The 14,671-nt window shown below is 40.3% G+C and overlaps 1 protein-coding gene across 1 annotated transcript in view; it reads right to left on the reverse strand.

Moving 5' to 3' along the window:
• The window catches only part of UNC5C (unc-5 netrin receptor C), a 226,525-nt gene that overhangs the window by 80,233 nt on the left and 131,621 nt on the right, over positions 1–14,671 (reverse strand). The gene's annotated exons all lie outside the window — the stretch shown is intronic.

Below are 14,671 nucleotides of genomic sequence, written 5' to 3' on the forward strand. Positions count from 1 at the left end.
ATTATTCTTTACATCCTGACCCCTCTTTCCTCTATGTGATGTGACAGGACATGTCACATTCACATGACTGGAAACGGTCCTTTGTTATCATCACTGGCACTACTGGCAATAAAACATTATGTTAGCACTTGGGAGAGTTGCCTGCAAAACCGTAAAAAGAAATAATAGAAACTTTTGGAGGCTTCAAGGTCACAGTTTTCAATAGTGACTTATCACACTGTTTAATCAAGTGCATGCACACAGTTAGTATGGGCTGAGGCTGTTAAAAATAGGAAATAGTGCCTTTCGTTTCAGATAAGCAATTTGATATCTGCTCTGAAGGCAAAAGACTAAATGCAAGTCCAGTCTATGCCTCTGTTCATACCCTGACTTCCTTGCTTGGATTGCTAATGAAGGTGCTGAGCTGTGCTTCATCTGTGCTACACTGGTCTACGGAGAGGAATCGGGAGCTGGGACATGAGGCAGAGCAGCCGTGAGATGGTGACATTTAGGGCCAACACAGATACATTCTATTGACTTAATAAACCTCTGCACCTCTCTGGTGTTGCTGGTAATGAGCAAAATGGATGCAAGAAACCTGGAACAGAGAGAAAAGGACTGAATGTGACGTGCAGGGGGCAGCACTGAAACCATCTAACACACATACTCTCCTCTCTCTTCACAAATCCCCCTTTACCATCCCTCTGCCCCTTTCTACAAATTCTTCCACATCAGAAAGCACCAATTCAGCAGAGAATCACCATCATCTCATCCACCTCCACACCTGCCGTCACTGCACAAGAATATCCAGGATGCTCCCAGCAGCAAAGGGATGGGGGGCACCAACTACTCATAGATCCACCAGCAGATGACAGTCCTGATGGCCTTATTCCATCTCCCCCTTTCTGCCTCTGAAGCCGCTGTCGTTGTGCACAGTGATGGACACTGCTGCCAATCAATAAAACACCAAAAAACCATCAAGCTAAAAATACTGGGAAAGGCTGACTATCTTCTCCCTGCCAGTCCTTGTGAAGATGAAATGTCAGACTACCTGCCCATACATGAGATGTGTCTGAGCAGGCTGTGTCCAGAATTACAAGAGGCATGGAAAGTTCTCCTTCCAGCTATTGCTTTTGTAGAAGGACAAGAAAGAATAGGAATGGAGGAAGGAGACAGAGAGAGAAGGTAACATGGTGCCCACTCATGTAGCTAGACTGTAAGTCTTTATCAGTGATGGGAATACCTTACACAGCAAAAGATTTTGTGAATATCTTGACCTCTTTATGAAGAGAGCGTATGTTCAACAGTTGTTTGTTGTTTGCTTGTTTTCTTCATATTAATTTAAAAATATTCCTGGTCTTTTAGGTGTTTCATTTTACAAACAGTCCTAACTTGCTACCACATCACTCCCTGAGAGTAAATAGAGCTGAACTAGGTCAATGATATAAAAAAGTGCCTCTAAATAAAGCCTGACATTTTTCTGGCAAAGGGAAAATCTGTGACACACTGTAACAATCCAGTTTCCATCTCCAACTAATAGTTTCCAAATACTCAAATTTAATTTTTTCACTTTCCCATCCTTTTTCTTTTTTTCTATGTTTTCTTTTTCACTCTGGCCACATCACGCTCCTTTTTCTGCAGTCCCATTTCCTCACCCCATTAGGTTTTTCTTCCTTGCTCCATTTTGCTCCCCAGTTTTTTCCGAAGAAAAAGATGAGTTACAATAAGTTAATGGGAGTCATGACAGCAAAACACACCTGAACTGAAACAAGGGGTTTTTAAGCATTCCTGAAGCCCTTCTACCCAGATTTCCCCTCTTCCCGCTCCCTCCCTCTCCCACCCGCTGCTGTATAGACATCCACAACACAGAAACATTAGAGATGAATCATTTCCCCTGAATTGCAACAATGTATCTTTTTCTTCTGGTCATTTAATTGCAAATCAGTGAGCAGACAGATGGAAACTAACAAAGCACACATATGTTTTATAATTAAACAAGTACTGCTTCGCTAATTTCTAGTGACTGGAAGAACAAATGTATTTATTTTCGCCACTAGATTTCTGCATATTATCAAAGACAATACTTGTGCTGCCTGACCAATTAACTGCATCTTATCAAAGATGTAACTGGAAAGTCTAAAAGGAGGGAACAGCAAGCCACAGAAAAGAAAAAAAGGTGGTTTTAAAAATGATTTCTTTAGTCAGCCTGGCTTTCCCTCCTGAAGGTAACTGCTTCTAATGTTTAAATACTATTTTTATATTAAAGTGGATTCACTGTACTGCCCAGTACACAACAACCAAGTCTCACATTTTAATTGTGGCAATGGCTGTTTCCACCAGCCTGGCATTCTGAGGTCAGGTACAAAGCAGTTTTCTCACTGGCTTCTTGCTATAATTCCACCTTATTCTTTCTAAGCAATAATAAATTCTGATTTTATTTTTCCACACTCCTCATTGCTATCGAGAGGCATCTGAACTGCTCTTCAATGTTAGGGATATATAGATGGAAACCATTCACAAACTGCCGCACAAAGCGCATAGAGGCTGTCTTGTCTCTGGGAACTAGCATTTTAAACCTGCATTTTTAGAATAAATTTAAGATCGTAGCTAAGACAGAATTTTGGGGCTTTCTGAACAGGAGTATGTTCATTAAATCCCTGCCCTCACACTGTTGCTTTAGTAGCAACATCAAAGTCAATTTTTTACCATGCAAATTCTTAAGCGGAACATCCAGGATACAACCAGGACTGGATTTTTCCGTGTTTGGCAGAAAAAATCCCCATCACACGACAAAGTTAGTCCTACTGCCATTAGCATTCAGTGCTCCTGCTATTCACTGCTGAAAGGTAAGAGGTTTTACCAACCTGTGTGGATCTCAGTGGGAAGTCACTTGGTGCTCCCTATATTCCCGAAAGAGATGGGGACTGATTTATGCTTGCGGCAACCAGCGAGTGTAATCGTAATGGCACTGTAATTATATAACAAAATAGTCTGAAAAATCCAACAAAGATATTTAACTGGGAAAATGTCAATACAGGATACTGGACTGTGTTGAGATTCTTGCAACTCTCTACAAAACGAAGCAATCTCATTAATCTGTGTTTTCAGAAGGCCACAGTTTATAACAACCTAATAAACATTTCCCGTCACAGTTTCTCCTGAGCAGCTCTGGTTAAGTACAGCTCATCCCTCTGTCCGTACAAAGACCAAATCCTAATTTAGGTTTTTCAGGGATTGTTGAGTTATAACCATGTGGCCTGCTGGGTCTGTTTCTATAATTTAGGTGGAGTTTTTCCTCTTTTTGTGTGCTCCCTTGTTGTATGAAGAAATAAATCTTGCCTGAGACTCTGATCTGAATCTACGTGATGGTTATCACTGGTTATTTAAAATGTTCATCTCCCAATGGTGCACCAAAGCAGCAAACTTTATACATCTCTCATCTAACTGTCCTAAGGAGTTAGACACGTTTTTTTTTCTTCTCTCTGGAGCAAAAAAGCTAATTAAACCATTTGGGAGTGATCTGGGAGTGTAGATACAAACAAACACTAAAACCTCACGTACCTGATTTCCAATCATTATGTCAATGTCATGTGCAACAAGTTCCCCTTACAACCTTGATCAAATGTAAATACAAGGCACACATCGATCTCCCCTGTTGTAACAAATCCCCTCCTGTGCTCCGCAACTTTGAGCTGCAAGTTTACTTCTGCAGTGTGTCACATTCATCTTTATTTTCACATAATAAAGTGTGCAGCCCATCTGTTGCTATTGATTGATTTATATTAGCAAGACAAAAGACCTGATTAATGGTACTGCTAAACTGATTTCACTCATGCAATTCATCCATATTAAGAAAATAAATTTTAAAAATCCATTTCAATTTATAACCTTAATTTGGAATTTTTATTTTAGTTGCTGGCCCAAATACAGATACACTCTCTTATTTGCCTTCTGCAGTATCTGACAACTATATACATTTTTAAAAGGCAAGTAAAATGCAAAATATATAGGAACAGGTGAAGTGTCACAGAAATTGAGATAAGCTGGCATGGACTGTCACATGTAGGAATTTTAGTTTAATTTTAGCTCAATTTTCTTTTAAGGTTAAACAAATCTTTGCCTAAGTCAGGGACCTTTTGTTGTTAGGAAAGGTCTTTACTCTTTTCACGCATTTGTTTGTAAAACTGTACACATTATAGCTCTTCATGCATAACAAGTGAAAAAGGAGATTTTATGCTATACTTCCTTTTTTATGGACTAGTATCCTCACTCTAATCTGTGGCAGGAAAATATTGTGCTCTGTACACCAATCTATTCATCTCTAGATCACTAGTTTTATTGCTATATATCAAGCTTTAATTCTCATCAACTCAGAATATAACTCACTATATTTCTGAACTGCAAGACTTAAACTATTATTGCTTAGATTATAATATATTGGACCATTATCTCTTTGCGAGAGACCTGAAGCAAATTCTTCTCAAATGGAATTTACTTCAGAATGATTCAAGAGCAATTTAAAATGAATGGCTGCAAAGCTAATTCCATTTGCATTTGGATGCCCATCACTCGCCAAGATCATTCCCCACGCATTGCAAGAAAAGCAGCTGGAGTTAACTGTATGGATGGGATTTCTGTTCGGGTTTTTAATGTTATGATTAAAAAGCTTTCTAGAGCAACAAGTACTGTTTACTGTAAAATTAACAGCAGGTGCTAGCTCGGTAAGACAGATTATCAGGATGGAGGGAAACGTTTGGTTTGAAACCACACATTTTCAGGAAGGGAAAATTGCTCTGCTGAAAGTCCTTTGGTTACAGGATTTTCTGTCCTGTCATGGTGCCATGAAATGGGAAGCGAAGAAGCAAAAAAACCTGTGTGTCATTACAGCCTGCATCCACCTTAGAGCCTCGCATCACCCATGGAACTCTGAACCCCAAATCAGACCAAATTGAATAAGAAATGGAAGAAAACAACACTTTGCTTGTAGCTGAATTCACTGCAGGCCTTTATGTGCATAAAGACAAGGCTTGGTTTTGTGGCAGCCCACAAACTAGATGTTTGCTGAACCTTGCTGAACTCCCAGGGGAGCAAGGTCAAGCGAATTTCAGACTCAAATTTACTGAGCACCCACAAAATGAAATGCTCTTTTCAGCAAGGAAAGCAGAGTGCAGGCATGCTCTGGGAAAAACAATAGAGAAATCAATAGGGCATGCAAAATTCATCTATTTTTTTTGGTGACTTCAGTCTGGAAACAGAATAAATAAAGCCTGCAAAGAGGAATGAACTTTCCCTGCACCTGCGATGTCTTGGTGAAGACCGTTCTAGCGGATCTCAGCTTAACACCACATCCCAGGGAGGTCAAATGCAAACTTTGCATGCACTCAGAGACCAAGGAAAATATCCACTGAGTGTTAGACATGGTTGTGCTGGTAGAGTTCAAGCAGTCTGGCTGCACATCTTTGCTAGTTCTGTTTTCTCTGACACAAATGCAATATACGAACAGCCGTGAAGCTTCAGGTTCAGATGACAAGTTTTTCTGTCCTGCCTGTAAAACTGAAATGTGTTTTTTTTTTCCTTTTGGATTCTAGCTTGTGATGGGTCTGTATGATGGCATGGGATCCCTTCTTAACCACCTGCAAAGCAAGGTCTAATTTGAAACATTTCTGCCCCTGCTGCCATTAGTAGTCATAATAGTCGACACAGGGTGAAAAAATTATTAAACCTCTGAGGAGCATCATTTCCTCTTCAGTGTTAGACTTCACTTTCCTTTGACACATTAGTCCTGAAGCAGCTCCAGGCTCTTGACCCCTCCTTTAACCCTGATAACTAATTAAAGATGGACAAGGCTTAGACTAAAATACTTTGTGTTAAACCTATTCATTCTCAAGTCCCCTTCAGGCACTCTTTGTCACACAGGACAGATCCTGTCATATTTACATGAACATGAAAGTAGGTGCCTGTTACAATAATGTGAAAAATCTCTTTTTACAAGACCTAATTTAACCTTTGTGGTTAAATGGTAGGATGCATTTTATAGCTCATAAAACATATTCTCCACACGGGCTGGAAACAAATTTCCTGGATGTAGTCCAAAACATACAATTCAGGAAAAAAGATCAAGGATAATTAACTCTCTATGTATTTTTAGAATTAAAAGTTCAGACTCAGGTTCTTCATCTAACTGCTGTTTCAACAGTGCAAATGTGGTGTGTCGAATACAATGAACAAATGAGGAGTTGATACTCCCTTTTCTCACATGTCATGTGCTGGGAACAATGACAGAACTCAGGCTAGGGAGTTGTCAGCCATAGGCAGATATATTTTAAGGTCAGTGGTAAATAATATCACACAGCACAAAGTAGTTTAATACAGACAAATCTGTGTGCAATGCGTTGTTGATGGCTGGGGCACAATAGAAGGAGTCCCATGCTGCTGGCTTGAGAACTGAGCTGTAACTGAATGTAGTACTTTGTAAATACTTTCTTAGCTTTTTATGTTGTTTCATATGAATAATTAAGCTTGCCTGTTGCATTAGTATGTTAGGGTTAAAATGTCAGTCCTTCAGTCTTAGCAAGGCTATTTTTATTCTTTTCCCATTATTAAAACTGCTGCACAGCTCTGCTCCCGGATTTTGAATGTTTTCAATGCAAGGATTTTTCTCAGCAAAGAGTGATGATCCAACATCTCATGATTAATAAAACTGAGGTCTAGCGGGATGTCATGGGTCTTAATTTCAGGAGCTATTTGAAGTGTACAGTTAATCTAGTTAGTGGGATCACTCCATCCCAGAGAAACATAGGACCCTTGCCTATACCTCAAATAATAGCTCAGTCGTATGGCCACCTGGTTGAGGCATCGAGCTGAGACCCAGGGGACAGATATTCTTGTGTGACCTTAGGGAAATCTATGTTGCTGAGTACAGGGTCCAATCTGAAAAATGGATACAGATAGCACTCTTAATTCAGTACCTTGAAACCGAATAAACAACTCAGTACTCAGATTCTTCCTTCAAAAATTCTCTAAAATACCTGTCAGCATCATCTACTAAACAGCCAACAACAGTTACACAAAGGACCACAAGCAAATCAAGATTTATTAAATGATTAGGGAACAATGTTTGGCTGCCTTGGAACTCATGCAAGTTTTGTCACTGTTCTGCCACTGTTTGGATGGAATGGTTGAGGAGCAGGATTTGGAGCAGAAGCCTGATCCTGGGTGCTCTGAAGGGCCCTCTCCATGGGCCAGGGGCAACCTGGTGAGACTGCTGTCCTTAGACTAACGTTAGTCCTCATGAATATCTACCAACTCACAACTTTCTTCCATGGATCTTATGAGATTAGTATTTGCCTGGTGCTGGTTACCTAATTTCATCCACAGCCTATTTTTCAAGAACCATAAATTATTTCGTATGAGGCTGATTTATCCCAGAAGAAGTCCAAATTGAATTAGAAATCCATTAGCTAAATTCTGTCCAGGAGCTTCTGGGGAGAAGGGGAAAGGGAGGGAGGGAATCTGGGAACCTAAGCAGCAGATGTGGAAAAGTGGAAAAAAAAATCCTTAAAAGAAGTAGAAAGGGAATAGAAAAGATAAATATCTTCTTATTGAATTAAGCACCCAGGTATTTAGGGAGCCAGATGGAAGAAAACAGATTATTGCCTAGGATCAGAAATATCACTCAGGCATTTATTTATTTATTTTGACTAGCAATTGGTTTTGTAAATGCATGAGACTTTGTAAGCAGATAAAAAGCACTGGTTCACTTGCATCTCATGGTCACAGTCATGAAAACAAAAGGCTTTGTGTACTATATATACTCATAAAGCTAACAATAAGGTGTTGAACCAAATCTTCATCTAAAATAATCAAATGTATTCCTCCCTCTGAGAGAAAATGAAAGCAAGAAAGCCTTATTTACTTTGGAAACATACAGGGTGATTTAATCAGCCATCACCCTCCGTGCAGAGTTTGCTTATTTGAGGAGATGCATGGACAATGTAGCTCTTTGAGCATACATTTATTTCCAGGAGATCACATCCTCTCCTCTTGCCACTCCACCCCCACCGTCAGTAGACTCAGCAAATGAAGGATGATGGAAGGAGAACAGAACTAGTTCACTGACATGAACACCCACGCTGCTGTTTTCTAAAGCTGGAAACTATGATGGACGGATCCCAGGGTCCACAGAAGGAAACTGCAATACAGTTCCTCTCATACAAGTTCCAGAAACAGTCTGCATCATTACGGCCATTTCAGAATTCCACAAAAGGTCTCAAGTATTCACTTACAGATTGGAAATTTCCCCCTGCAGTGACTAATCTCATTCACACCCGTTTCCTAAGTCTTGCTGATTTCTTACTCTCAAACTCTCTAACAATTAAAAACAAACAAACAAAACCACACACACACACAAAACAACTGAAACAATAACAAAAAAAAAAGCCCAAACAAACAAAATTCCACCACCTTCAAATTCATAGAGCAACCTGAACCAGTCCTGGCTTTGCTTTACATCCAACTCAACCTTCAGCTTAAGTGCCTGTGAAGTATCACACATTCCATCATCAGGACCACCCAAGATAGCTCAAAGAGGAGCTGTTGAGACCAGATAGCAAATGTGCAGTGCCTATGGGAAGCTCTGACATGTGCCATCAAATTTCTTCTGGATGCCAGAGTGTAAAACTCCAGTACCAGCAAAGTATGTGGTCACCTCTCCTGGACACCACCCTTTACTTCCAAAAGTTTTCAAGTCCAATCTGTGGTCACTAACAAGAAAAAGAAACAAGGGAAGAAAAAGAAAAGGAAACCTTCTGAATACTAAGTAATCACAGTTATGAATGGCAATGGTAGTTAGAGGCATCCCCAGCAAGTGCTGAGAACAGACCCAGCACTGATATTTTGTGGAAAGACAGTGCCGACATTCTGAAATCAACAGCTGAAGTTGAACTCCTGGATCTATCACACACTGACTTGCTTCCCTTCCTTATCTGTGAATAGTTCCTTGGCTGCCACATCCATTTTTAATGTAAGGTTCCTACAGGGACTGATATCTCAACAGAAAACGCCACTGGAAGTGGTGCTTCAGGTCCTGAGGAGCAAAAGCTTCCCTACGAAGTTACATTGCTGTTTCTCATCAGTGCTGTGAACTGGTTCGAACTAAATCAGAAGCACTCTGAAACTCAACCTATAGGTCAGATAACAACAGTATTGCATTTCAGTAGCTGAAAGCACACACTCAGAAACAGAGCGAAAAGGCAGCTTGAAGTGTTTCTGGCTTGACCTCCTCTAGCAGCAGCAGGGAGGAGAAAAGCTGAGAGATATCTACCTCTGTCTTGTGGATGCCACAGGGGCAAACACACTGCATAGCACTCAGGACAGTATCGTTTAGCCAGGGTTAAACCAGCCCTTAAATGTGTCTTGCCTGTGCTGGGACACATGGTCATTTATACCTGCCATTATGTCTAAAGAAAGACGTACCGTTCAATAACATCCCAGATTATTCCGAGAAATCGCATCTGTTTTTATCTCAGTCCAGTCTAAAACTGTAAATCTTTAAGGTCCCGACTCCCTGCACAAGTAACTTTGCTGCCTGTGCCAGAGCCTTGGCCCTGAGCAGAAGCAAATGGATTCCTTTGGTATTGATTTTTAAAATACAGACCTGCACTCAAAAAGACAGCACAGCAATATTAATGAATGAATCCAAAACTTAAATAAAAAGAAACATTGTAGAGGAATAATAGAAATGCAATTTATTTGCAGGATTGCTGGACATGTTTTTTGCTGCTGTATCGTATTTATTTATTCAGCATTCCTCGGCAGGTCAGCTTGAAGCTGAGGAGCAATGAATCAGTGCTCTTATCTCCCTCCCCATCATCCCCTGCCTTTCTGAGGAAACTGATACCCGGCCCCATCTGAATCTGTCAAGTCCTGATCATAAATGTTGTCACTAGAGAAACACAGACCTAAGCTATTTGACTACTTTGAGCATAAAACATACATATTTCAATTCCACTTTCTGTTTTCTCATCTCTGACCTTCTTCATCCCTTTTCTTGGGTTTTCTGTCCTGTCTTTTATTCCCATTTTTATCCTCTTCTTTATTGCCTCTAGGCTCTCTACACCCTTTTTTTAATTCCACATCCCTCCCATCCTTTTCTCCTCAAGTTCAGCAAACCTGACTGGTCATGAATGTCCCTATGTTGTTTCAAATGGATGAAGATTACTAGCCCAAACATGGAGACAGAGAACAATTGAGGGCAGAAATCACACAAAATCCAGCATCAAACCTAAACAGTTGTACTTACTTTTGTAACTATCAAGAATAATTAACTACAGATCTACTTTACCTATATCAGTGCAAAATCCACCCATCTATGTAATAATAATAATATTCTAATAATTAAATCAAGCAAAACGTAATCCTGCTTGATTCTAGTGTTTAAGCAGAGACTACAGTTTAAAGTGGTTGTCCAGTTAGTTTAAACAGCTTTTTCTGTTCTTCTTTTGGCAAAATTGACTTGAGCAGCACAAGTTCATTTTGACATTAGGTAGCCTTATTCAGCAAGTTTCTAATTTGTGATCAGTAAAGCACAGTAGCATTAAATCAAACATCCGTAAATGTATGGTAGAAAGGTCATATTTTGCGATTGGGGCAGAAAGGGTAGAAAACATATAACATTAATTTTTAAGCACAGTATGTGAAGGGTTTACACCAAATAGGTCATTTGCAATGGCTCCATTTCACTCTCTGAGACGCTTTCCCTTTTAAGTAGCAACATCACAGCACATAAGCAAATTCATACCTAAATTAAAACAGCAGCTGTGTAGTAATTGTATGCAAGAAACCTCAGAAGCTCGTTGCTAATACTTAAAGCAAGACATGTATTTTGTTTGGATTCCCACTGTACTCAGCACTGATGCCAAAACACATTATGGCACAGCTGAAAACAGGTATTGTATGAGCAAAGCAGTCAGCATTTTGCCTTGGAGCCTGGGCTATAATGAACAAAATGTAATGAACAAAATCTCTATTAGCTGAGCTGCTTCTTGGCCAAGCCTGCTTCAGCTGTCTGGTAACGTGGAGCGCACTGTCACCCTATCCACACTAAACTGAGCAGAGCACTTCCCATCATTGTAAATTAACCTGAATTTGCCTCCTCCCACCCTAAAAAATGCCACTATAACATTAATCTCTGCCAATACACTGAAGCTAGACTGCTCTACATGATTTACTCACAGCTGGGGCTGGTTCTGGAGCTGGTTTTTAAGTGACTTGTTCTCTTTCAGAATCCTCCTTCCCATGTAGGATGGTCAACACTCTGGGCAGGTGAGCAGAAACTCAAAGGGTTGGGAAGTTGAATAGGAAAGGACTATTTTACACACAATCCAGACAGCAGATGGATGAGGATGCTGGGGACACACTCTGATGTATTGTACCCACTTCAGAGGTAACGAATTACCATCCTGTTTCTCCACCGCCCCACACGCTGCAGCTTCTTTCAAGCCCTGAGGATCTCCCCCATAGCACTTCTTGGACCCTGTGACCTTCAGGCTTGGAAAGGGGATGTCCTGCAGCATCCCCACCACCTCCATGCTTGCCACAATCACCTGGAAAAACGTCATTACCCCAAGAACATGCCTAATATATACAAAGGTAATCTTGGACACAGGAGGAGAGAGGACTAGGTAGCAATAGCAGCAGAGAACAAGTTGCTGTACATGACAGTTCATTTCTGGATAGCTGAGGAGATTAATGTCCTCACCTGCTGCTCGTGCATTACTGTCCCCAGCCATACAGAGATGAAATGCTGTCATGTACAGCAACATGCTCTCCATTGCTCAAACAGAGAGAGCTCATGCTGTGACTGCTCTCCTGAACCCTAACCCATCATGCATAATGTTTAATTAAGGAAAGCATAAATACAAAGCATGCATTGTATTTAAATTCTGTATTGTAAATGCTACATCTGCAAACAGCTTGAAGAAAGGTGTAAGAACTGACGCAGCCATCAACTTAGCACAGGTCACAGCAGTCAGCTATGAAACAAGCCTTCTCTTTGCTAAATTAATGACATCAAACAATATTGTTCCAATCTTTCTTCATATTTGTATCACTTTCCCTGGTTGTATTACTGCTCTTATTATTTGCCATTTCTAATATCTCCTTACAAATTTGAAAATAACTATTTCCCTGATATGTTTTTTTGAAATTTATATTTGTATCATGTATAAATACTAGAAAAAATGCTAGGTTGGTTGCTCCAACACCTAAAATCAGACATATCAAGGAGTTTCTGCAAAAGCACAGTATTCCTGAGTCCCCAGCAGAGAATGCGTCCATGTCGCTGTCACCAATTGTCTCATGCATCTTGGAGAAAAAGATGGGTGATTTTGTTTGGTTGGTATTTGTTTGCTTGTCTTTGTTTACAGCATCAGGTCACTGTCAGACAGGAATCTGGTTGAATCAGGAGCCAAACTTTTCTAAAATCTCAGTCTAATCTTCACTCTTCCAGATCACCCCTTTTCATCACTTGGACAAACTGTTCTACAGGTAGCAGTTGTCACTTTGTGCTGAGATTTTTATCATGGTCTAGAGAGTTTAGGCTCAGTTTTTCCTTTAAAGCAATTTGTCTAGCTTTACTAGACTACTTTAAAAGATCAAACTTTATCTCTGAAGTAATCCAGCTCCTGGCCTCACTGCTGAGCCTGCAAATTGTGACCAATCGAGATGCTGAGACTCATGCAGCAGAAAAGCATTAGTGGGAAAGTCAGCAAGAGCACAAATCAGCTTCACAACTCTCAGGTATTGTTTGACTTCTAGAGTAACAACTTTTATCTTTAGCAATCTCACAATAGAAATTAACTAAAAAATAAACCATATTGCTGTCCTCTCCTCTTCCAAACAGGTCCTTTCCAGTTGCTTGTTTCCACCTCGCCTCTGCAAGTCAGAATACAACTCAGCCTGTAATTCCCATCTAAACAAATGTTTGTCAATAAAGTTCATAAAACTACCCAAATATCTAGACCCCAGTACATATGCATGGACTTTTTCTACCATTAAACTCCAGCAAGCTACACAATTTTGATTGGTACATCAGCGTCATGATAGGGTCACAGCTCAGGGGGGGTTCAGCTGTTCCTGCAGTCAGAACAACTCACAGTTGGCAGTTTGGAGACTTGGAGGTTCTGAATATATTTGGGGAATAGAGATATATTTCGCTATATATAGATTAAAATACACTTAGAAATAATAACTAATTTTTTCCTTCTGAAAAATGAAACCTTACAGCATAATGTATATTTTTAAGCTTGTATTTATTGGTCCTGCAGCTGCTTCCACTGATGTCATAAGAAAACAATGGCCTTCATCAAGAGTAACATTGATTCCTTTATTTGGTACAATTTTCTCAAATTATTTACTTCTAGACTTATTGTTTCATCAGCTATATCCATTCCTCTTGTTCCCTGCTTCAGGGCTTCCTTATCTTATTTTTGGGACAATTCAGATTTCAACTGCTTAGATATAGAAATTAGTCAGTCTTATATACTGTATAAATACCCCTGTTTATGTACACTACCAACCTAACAGAAATGGTGGAGAAGGCAAAGCATCTTAATCCAGGAAACACCCACATGGATCTTGATAGGCTGGGGACTGGGAAAAGAAAGTCTTTTCACCTGTTGTGGACATTGCATTTCTATGAACATGAAGTTGCAGCATCTTCTGTTTCCTCTAGAGGGGTAACACAGGTGCCACAACGTCATGGGACCTTTGAAGACATGTGGGCCAAGAGATTTCATGCCATCCCATTTATCTTCTCCTTTGCCTATAAACTCAAAGGACCGTAACAGGATAAATGTAATCCAAAAGAGTCATCAGATACATAACAGCCCTTCAACCAAATCCATCTGCCTGAACTTGATCCTTGTTGTGAAAAACACATCACTGTAATTATTTCTAATATAGAATTCCTCCTCACATTCCATTTTCTGACCACGATCCTCCCGAGAAGAAGTGACCCAATTGAATTTAAAAAAAAAAAAAAAAGAGAGAGAGACACTATAAACTGAAGAAAATTAGCATGCAATAAGCCATTTCTTCCTGTCAATTTTCTCATCTCCCTTTATTAACAGATTTGTTTTTGAAGCAATTATACACAAGCAATCCATTTGCAGCATCTCTTTCCTTGCCTCCTGACATAACCATTATTAGGGCTGTCACAGCTGATGGGTTGACAGCTACAGAAAGACAGTTCTGCAGTGTCCTGGTACTGCCAGTCAATACCAGCCAAATAATAACACCACAGCCTGCGAGCTGCCTATTATTTATCTTGCAGTGGCTGTGCTGAGAACAGTTCCTGCAGAATTTCAACAGAAGCAGGGGAGATGGAGGATGGTTTTCACGTGCTACCTGAATCACATGCAAGCCATAGCCGCTGCTATTTCATGTTTCCTTACAAGGGGGTGCCCGCCGTGACTTGTGCTAAGCTCTCAGCAATCCCCGTCAGAGCCCCGGCCAGTACCTGGTGCACTTCAGAAATGATTCAGGAACATTCCTGCAAATGTATGGTGCTGCGGGTCCTCTCTCTCTTTCTCTCTCTCTCGCTGAGTATGCCCCGAGGTTTGCAAAACTAAATGTAACCCAGCTGCCTGGCTGAATTTCCCTCCCAGCGGAGAACGAAAATTGGCAAAGCCGT

The sequence above is a fragment of the Streptopelia decaocto genome (assembly GCF_964273445.1).
Source record: "Streptopelia decaocto genome assembly, chromosome: 4".
Lineage (NCBI taxonomy): Eukaryota > Metazoa > Chordata > Aves > Columbiformes > Columbidae > Streptopelia > Streptopelia decaocto.